Source organism: Salvia hispanica, chromosome 6, assembly GCF_023119035.1.
Source record: "Salvia hispanica cultivar TCC Black 2014 chromosome 6, UniMelb_Shisp_WGS_1.0, whole genome shotgun sequence".
In the NCBI taxonomy this organism is placed as follows: domain Eukaryota; kingdom Viridiplantae; phylum Streptophyta; class Magnoliopsida; order Lamiales; family Lamiaceae; genus Salvia; species Salvia hispanica.
In genome coordinates this window covers 5,278,518-5,286,672 of record NC_062970.1, presented here as the reverse complement: position 1 = coordinate 5,286,672, position 8,155 = coordinate 5,278,518, and the positions used below count along the sequence as shown (strand labels likewise).

General features: G+C 38.0%; 2 pseudogenes; one reads left to right on the top strand and one right to left on the bottom strand.

Annotated features, from left to right (window-relative positions):
- Positions 1–1,706: 1,706 nt before the first annotated feature.
- Positions 1,707–3,636, bottom strand: LOC125194540 (annotated as a pseudogene).
- An 899-nt stretch (positions 3,637–4,535) lies between these two features.
- Positions 4,536–7,826, top strand: LOC125194539 (annotated as a pseudogene).
- Positions 7,827–8,155: the final 329 nt, after the last annotated feature.

Here is an 8,155-nt window from a genome sequence, read left to right as displayed (position 1 = left end):
AGCTATGTGAGATCAACGATGTCATGATTCTCCCCCGTTGTGAACGGGCTGTCGAAGGCCGGGAAGCCGCCACTGCGCGTGATCTGCTTCTGGCGTTGGACGAAGCTGGTACGAACCAAGTTCGAGCTTACAACACTGTGATTGATGGCTGTCGAAGCATGGGATGGTTGATGACTCTCTGCTTTGCTGTCGCATATGGTGGAGAAGGGCGTCTCTAGCGGGTCAGTGTAATGCTTGATAGATGGATATTGCTCTGGGGAGATGGCTAGAGGCGATAGAGCTCTTTGATACGATGTAAGACGGGGATCAAGCACGATATATTCACGTATAGTAGCTTGATTAAGGGATACCGCAAGAAGGGGAGCCTTGATGAAGCGTGGGTTTCTTTGATGAGATCCCGCGTTTCTCAAGCACTCGACTGTTTCATACTCCACCATGATGCAGGGGCTGATACGCGAGGGTAGGTTTGAAGACGGATGGAAGCTTTACAAGGATATGGAAGTTTCAGAGCTCATCCAAATCTCCACACCTACAACATCTTGTTGGATGGCATGTGCAGGAGTGATCGGATTGATGAGGCTCGAGTTTCTGAGGGTGGTGGAGGAGGAGAAAGGTGCCACTCCTAATGTGGTAACGTATGGTGTCCTGATCAACGGCTTGTGCAAGTGTGGGGAGACGGGATGAAGCTAGGAGACTCTTCACCAGCTCCTCCAAGGGTTGCGTCCTAACACGGCAATCTACAACATGATGCTTGACTCCCTCTACCAGCAAGGGCGGAGAGGGGAGGCGAGGGGTTGATGGAGGAGAGGAGAGAGCGGCGCCGGCCGGATGGCGTGACATACAACATTGTAGTGGGGGAATCTGATGAAGAGGAACGAGGTGCGAGGCGATTCCGTTCTTGGAGGAGATGTGTAGGAGAGGTTCGAGGCTCATCCAGCTAACATGTCTGTTTTGCTTCATGAATTAAGAGGAGAAGAAGTTAAAGATGAGAAATTGCAAGAGATTATTAAGAAAGTTTGTGCTAAAATTGACAATGAATGTTCTATTTTATGAGGTTTGAATACTTCAGTGAAATTACATTTGATTCTTTGTAGTTAGTTTTTCCTTTCTTCAGCCTTCTTGATCATATGATTCATATCACCATATAATCCTTTTTCCCAGATTTGTATAGTTTCTGTCTTTGAGTAATAACAAAATCTCTCCATTTATACTTCAACAGTTTAAGTTCCATGTTTTGTATTATCCATGAGAACTCGTGAAGGTTGGATCATCGATCTCTTACCACGTGTTATGGCTGGAATTGCCTTGGCTTCCGATCATGAGTCGCATAAGTCTTGACCACAACGGATAATTTTTTCCATCGAGTTTGAATCGTAGCTTGATGTTTTCTGTATTGGGATTATGCTTCATATCTGTTAAGTTAACACATTAATTTATTTGGCTGGAGGTGGCTGAGTTTCTGACATTTTGATGAGGTTTTTTCACAGGTTAACTGCTTTAGAAATGTATTGGTACTGAACTAATCTTTCTTCATCCTAATACACCTCTCATAGCATTATAAATACCGCTGATTAAGTCTGTTAAAAAGGAAGGAAAAAAAAGCAATCCCATGATGAAAATGTTACAAGAAGTGCTTTATACCCCTCTTTTCTCTAAACAAGAGAGAGAATCACAGTACTTAATTGTAAGTAACAAAGCAGTCAATCCTAGATTGTATTTTTCTTGTTCCATGACAGATAAGAGGGATTCCCCAAAGGCCTGTACAAAGATGATCAACAACAAGAATCTAAGAAATTCATGAAAGAAATTTGAAATGGAGAGAGAGAGAGCAGAAGTGATGAGTGAATTAGTTACCTTGGCTTGAAAACATAAAGAAGTGAGAAGATGATAGCAAAAAAAAGGCTGGTTCCTCCAAAAGCCATGTACATTCTGCCAATGAAGTCATTTTTCCCCACCAATCCAGGTCGAGTTGAGACCACCAGCTTCTTCTTCCCATGGAAGGAGTATGTGTTGTAGTTGTTCTGTATTGTCACTGTAATCTTCTCGTTGGCTTCGAGGTCTGTCTCAATCTTCCCGTATAGTTTTTCTGAATGTAGGCAGAGCTGCAGTCCGCATCCACACCATCAGATCCTCTTGCTGGTTCATCTGTTTGTGTATACATATATATACCAAAGATCAGAACACAGTTATGGAAAGATTCATCATTACTGCTCAAACATTTGACGGAAAATCAATTGCAAGAAAATGAAGAAAAATAACATATGACAGCAGATTCAAAGTTGCAAATAAAAATAGGCACAAATAAAAAGTGTATTTTCTGATTTAGGTGCTGTTTTGGAAGTTATATATGCTAATTGATTGTTCTTGCAAGAAGAAGGCAGATAGTGATAGTCCCATTTGACTAAATATTCAGACAACAGAACATAGGACAAACAAATAAATATTTGCAAGAAAAGAAGCAAAAAAGTTGATTAGGAGGCATACTAACAGGTATACTCTCATCAAGTTTTCCACCCCCAATCAAGGTGCCATTCTGGAAGTTCTTGGGGTAGATATTTTCGTCGAATTTATGAATTCTATCGCTTCTCCAAGCGATGTCCTTCTTGTTAATTGGTAAAGCAGCATCGTTCTTGGACAACATGTAGGTGTCGTTGAATAAACTCCAAGCAACGAGCCCACATGGAACAATGGGCTTACCATCACCTGTCTGCCCTCTGGATCACATTGAGTGGTTCTAGACTCGGCTTTGGGGTTCCATAGCTGACGATCACTTCTACTTTTACGTATCTGCAGCGAGCAAGAGGTTAGTTTTCCTTCTCTTTCAACTATTCCAGATTGATCTAATTCAAACGCGATGATTTCACTGACCTCCTATGGTTCTGATAGAAGTTGTCAAGCTGGTAATACACATAGATTGGTTTCTCATCTTCTTTGGAATCTATAAGGTGAGAAATAGGTCATGTAAGAAGAGATTATGAAATAATAAATGTTGAAAAATGAAAATGAGAGGAGATTACAGTGATGCTCCTGATGCAGGTTTTGTTTGTTGCAGGATCTTTGATGTAGCCAACCTTCTGGTTTGGTGATGGGATGCACAGTCGTCATAACGGTCCACCACCTCAACTACCTACATACATACATATAAGTGTCTGAATAAGATATGTATGCATATATTCATGACAATTGGAAAGAATAAGACAATCTTGCAGATGATGAACAATTACATTTTTTGATGCGGAAAAGAACAGACCGATCGGAATGAAGATTATGGCGAGGCATACGAGAGTTGCAATCACCTAAACAAGAAATGCAAAAGAAAAAAGTGATCACAGACAAATTAGCATTGATTTGCACACACCAACAAATCTATGATGAATGAACAAAGGTTGAGAAAACATACCAATGCAGGAGTAAGAATCGGTTTCCAGGCAGGGAGATCTTGCTGAGTAAATCTTGAATCTGCAAAAAGACAATATTTTTTGACAAACCACCATGAAAAGATATCAAAAATATATATAGCATGCATGGCACAATTGATACATGATTCAATTGAAAATAAATGCAGGGGAAATATGAAATTTTACATGTGGGCTTCTTGGATATCTTATTAGATGCTTGAGAGGATCCATCAGGGAATCATTTGAAGAAATGAAAGATTATTTAGGCGGAAAGATGTCCCTTTTTCAGACAAAGAACATAATCTGGAATTCTTAAATTTGTGCTTTTTCTTTGAAAGGAAGAAGATCAAGTCATGTAATGATATGCTTGTTATAACTTAAACTTATATTACTAGTATTCATCAAACAAAATGGATAACATAAAATAACACACTAGTATAAATTATACTATTAGTAGTTTATTCATTCATAAAAAATAATTTTATTTTTTCATTTTGAACGGTTCACTTAATTAGTTTTTATTTATTTGTAATAAGTTCCTCTTTAATAAGGATGATGAATTATTTTACCAATTTTGTATTTAAATTTGGATTATTTAATATTAAGATTAATTTTTATGGACTAGTAATTTCTTTGACATTACAATTATAATTTTTTAGAACATTTTATCACTTTAAAATAGCATACTTTCCGTTATATAAATCTGGAGTAACTATATTATGCAAAAGTTTAAACTTTTGAAAACATCTTGCCTCAAAATTAATACTCCCTCCGTCCCTAATTAATTGTCACTCTTTCTATTTCAAATCGTCCTCAATAATTGACACACTTCACTACCTCACTTCACTCACTCACTTCATTCACTCACCTCATTTTAAATTCATATTCCACTAACTCACTTCATTCACATTTTATTATAAAATCAATATAAAAGTAGATCTCACATTCCACTAACATTTAAGTTTTAACCAAGTTTTCTTTACATTTCTTAAAATAAGCTATCCACAAAGAATGACAATTTATCTGACGAAAGGAGTAATTTAAAATAAAACAAATTATTTCATTGTAGTACAACACAAGAAGGCATATATTTAATGTTTCTAGAAAATAGTGAGTTTGGCTGTGAGTGACATTTTGAGCTACAAATTTGCCATCTTTAACACTACCAATCAACATTTTTACAACTCAAGAACAATTTGGTGGCCATAAAAATGGCTTCTTTCCACGCCCTAATCCCTTGGAATCCATTATTCAGACCCAATTCTACACCCACTACCACTAATAGAAATATTACTACTATTTTTAATTTCAACAATGGGATTGGAATCCATTCATTCAGTTGTAAAATTCATGGTGGGTGCAGATTTTATTGGAATTATGGAAAAAGTTTCGATCTTTTTGCGCCTTCTTCTTCTTCCAATGGCAACAGACTGGAGGCAGCAGCAGTTGCTGCTGCTGATAAAGAATACGAGGATGAAGAATTTATTGTGGTTAATTTTTACCGTTTTGTGCTTGTCAAAGACCCTGAAGAGGAGCTCTCTAAGCACCTCCTTTTTATGAAGGTGTTTCCTCTCTCTCTGTTATTCATTTTTAGGTGAATCTTGCTTTGCCCTTTTCTGCAATGTAAGTTCACTCATGTCCTTGAGATTATTATCTGCTGCAGCTTTGCCCAATTGTAGAGTAAATAGAATATATGCAGAGAAAATGTAAGAGATTACAAGTAGTAGTAAAATTTAATTGCCAGAAACATTGATCTCTTGTAGTTCTTTGGCCAAAAATTGGCCTTATCAAGAAATTCCAATGTGTATTGTTGCTTCTTCTCTTCTCTCTTTGTTTTGCCCCTTGTGTGAGTTGGGGGGATGGGGGGTGCTTTCATTATGTAAGATCAGCTCTTTGTTGGGGGATTAAGAATTTCTGATAAACATTGTTTATTTGTTGAATTAGATATGTTTAATTTGACACATGATGAGTTCAACTTTTGTTTTTTCTCATACTTATGTTGGAACCATTGCCATATCAATAAATAACTATGTGCCTTTGATGCTCAATATAGGATCGTAACATACATGGTCGCATATACTTGAACGAACAAGGGATTAATGCGCAGGTATTCTGTTTATCTTCCTTTCCTCAGTTATTTCACCAGGTGTGTGTTGTCCTCAATATTAGTTAGTTCCAATTAAAATGCAAGATTTTCTGATCATAGATTATTGAATTGAAGCTAGCTGCTCTGAGGTTATATGAGAGTTAATTTGTCTTCGACTGATTCTTTTTAGCATATATGTTGAGCTGTTGTTGGCTGAATCTCTCTCTCTATTGCAGTACAGTGGACCATCAAAAGATGCTCTTGCATACGTTGAATGGGTTAAGGAAGATCCCAAGTTCTCTGACATATTGGTGCAAATCTCTCCGGCCATAAACGGCCATGCTTTCCCAAAACTGAAATTGCGTTACAAGCCATCACTTGTGCAGGCAAGCTGAATAGTACCCCCTCTGTCCCATTTGAAATGAAACGTATTCCTTTTTTGTCTGTCCCATTAAAAATGAAACATTTCTAAAAATGGAAACAATACTCTCTCTACTTTTTCTTCTTTTTACTTTACTCTTTCTTCATTAACTCACAAAACAACACTACATAAAATCTCGTGCCGAAAAACAAATGTTGCATATTTAATGGGACAGAGGGAGCATATAATATGCCTCATTGTTGTAAAATTTCTTACTTTTGATTGAGATACCTTTTGACACCAAATATAGTCCTCTCAAGTAAGTTCCACTAGCCGAACCAATCTCCCCCCCCCCTCTCCCTGTCTCTCTCTCACACACGTAGACACTCACACATTGTCTTCATTTTGCAAAAGTAGTATGCTCTGTACATTCTTTGAGTGCTGATGTACCTGAATTGAACCCAACGATTGTATGTAGATCCTAGGAGCTGAAGTAGTAGGATTTTCATTGTATTTGTAATGCAGAATAGTCATCTTTAGATCTGTTTCTCATGATAGTTGGAAGAGGGCATTTCACATCTCCCTTTGCTCGACCCATCAATGCGGGCTACACCTCTTACACCTTCTGAATGGAGGAGCAAGCTGGAGGAAGCAAACAAGATTGAAAATTCATTGGATACATCAAACTCCAACTTTGTGCTACTAGATGTGAGAAATGGTACAGTCCTTTTCCAGTCATAATTAAGGCCTTCTGCTCAATGTGTACCTCAGGTTTCCCTTGTCGTTACAGAAAAGCTTCGTGCTTTTTTCAATTAAAATAAACTGTAGAGCTAACAATGTTCTTGAGGTTTCCTTATTTGTAATTGTTGTAATCTTTAACAAATACCAGTAGCACTTGTTCTCATCCTATATTGTTTGATTTATGTGATTCCACAAGTTTGCTTTCCTTTAAATTTTAGCTAGCTTTATTATTGTTTCACTTACATTCCCATTTGATTGGTTTAGCAATTAGTTAAGACTTTCTGTGGTATTAGGTTATGAATGGGGGCGTTGGTCACTTCAAGGGGCTCATCGTCCCGATGTTGATTGCTTCAGGAGCACTTCATTTGGCTTATCCGAAACGGAGACAGAGGCAAGCCCACCTCCATCTTGCTATTAAAATTAAACCACTTGCTGAATATTTCATGTTGCATGTATGATGAGAACAAAACTGAGTTTCTTGCCTTTGCTTCTTCGAATTTCTATTACTATAATACTGCTAAATATATTAGCACTTTATTGTTTAATCAGGTTAGACCTTCAGACCCTTTAGCTGATGCTGATAAAGAGAAGACAGATGTATTGATGTACTGTACAGGTGGCATTCGCTGCGATGTATACTCCACAATTCTTAGGTCAACCACATTAACATAACGCCAATGGTTATTGCACATTCTCAGTTTCTTGGATTTGCCTGAAATTGTTGGCTGTGACAGACAACAGGGTTTCAAAAGATTGTATACCCTAAAGGGAGGCGTCTCTCATTATCTCGAGAACGAAGGTCCTGTGGGATGGGAGGGGAATCTATTTGTTTTGACTCCGTCTCTCTCTGCCACCTTCCACATACAAGCCAGAAGCCGGTTCACAGCAACAAGTGTCTCACTCATTTGCAAAATGTTACATATGCTCGTCTCAAGTCTCTGAGTTGAGGCACGAAACTGTGCGAATCTTGATTGCAACCTGCTCTTCCTGTAAGTTCTGTTTCTTGTTGGTACCTAGTGCTCAGATTGGTGATCTTGAGCGTACCATGATGAAGTCAAATAATCATACAATCTGATGCAGATGCTGTTCGGAGTGTGTGGATGGTTTGAGAGGATGCTGCTGCGTGAAGTGCACTGGTGCTTCTCGTCTGAGGCCTGTGCTACCAGGGTACCAAAGATACCAGAAGTGGCATACTTATCGAGATGTTGAGCTGCAGAGCGGTGAAATCGATCTTCTTTGAATGCACAGGAAGAAGGGAAAGGAAGGTAAATGTGATGAGAACAAGAGTGGCATTTGTTAGTGGAGATTGATTTGTTTGGTTTGAGAGAAGAGAGGCAGCCATGTTTCTGATGATTGGAGCTTTTACAAGCACATAATACTATGATTTTGGTGGAATACATAGCCATAGAATACATGTTGAGAATTTCGGTTGTAATTATAAAAATCAGCCATTAAAACTTTTTTACATTTTTCTCAATTTTTTCGTGATGAAATATTCTGATTTGTGAGTAATATGTTTTTGATTTAGACACACATATTTTATGGGTGGTCTTGTCCTACAATTTTCCG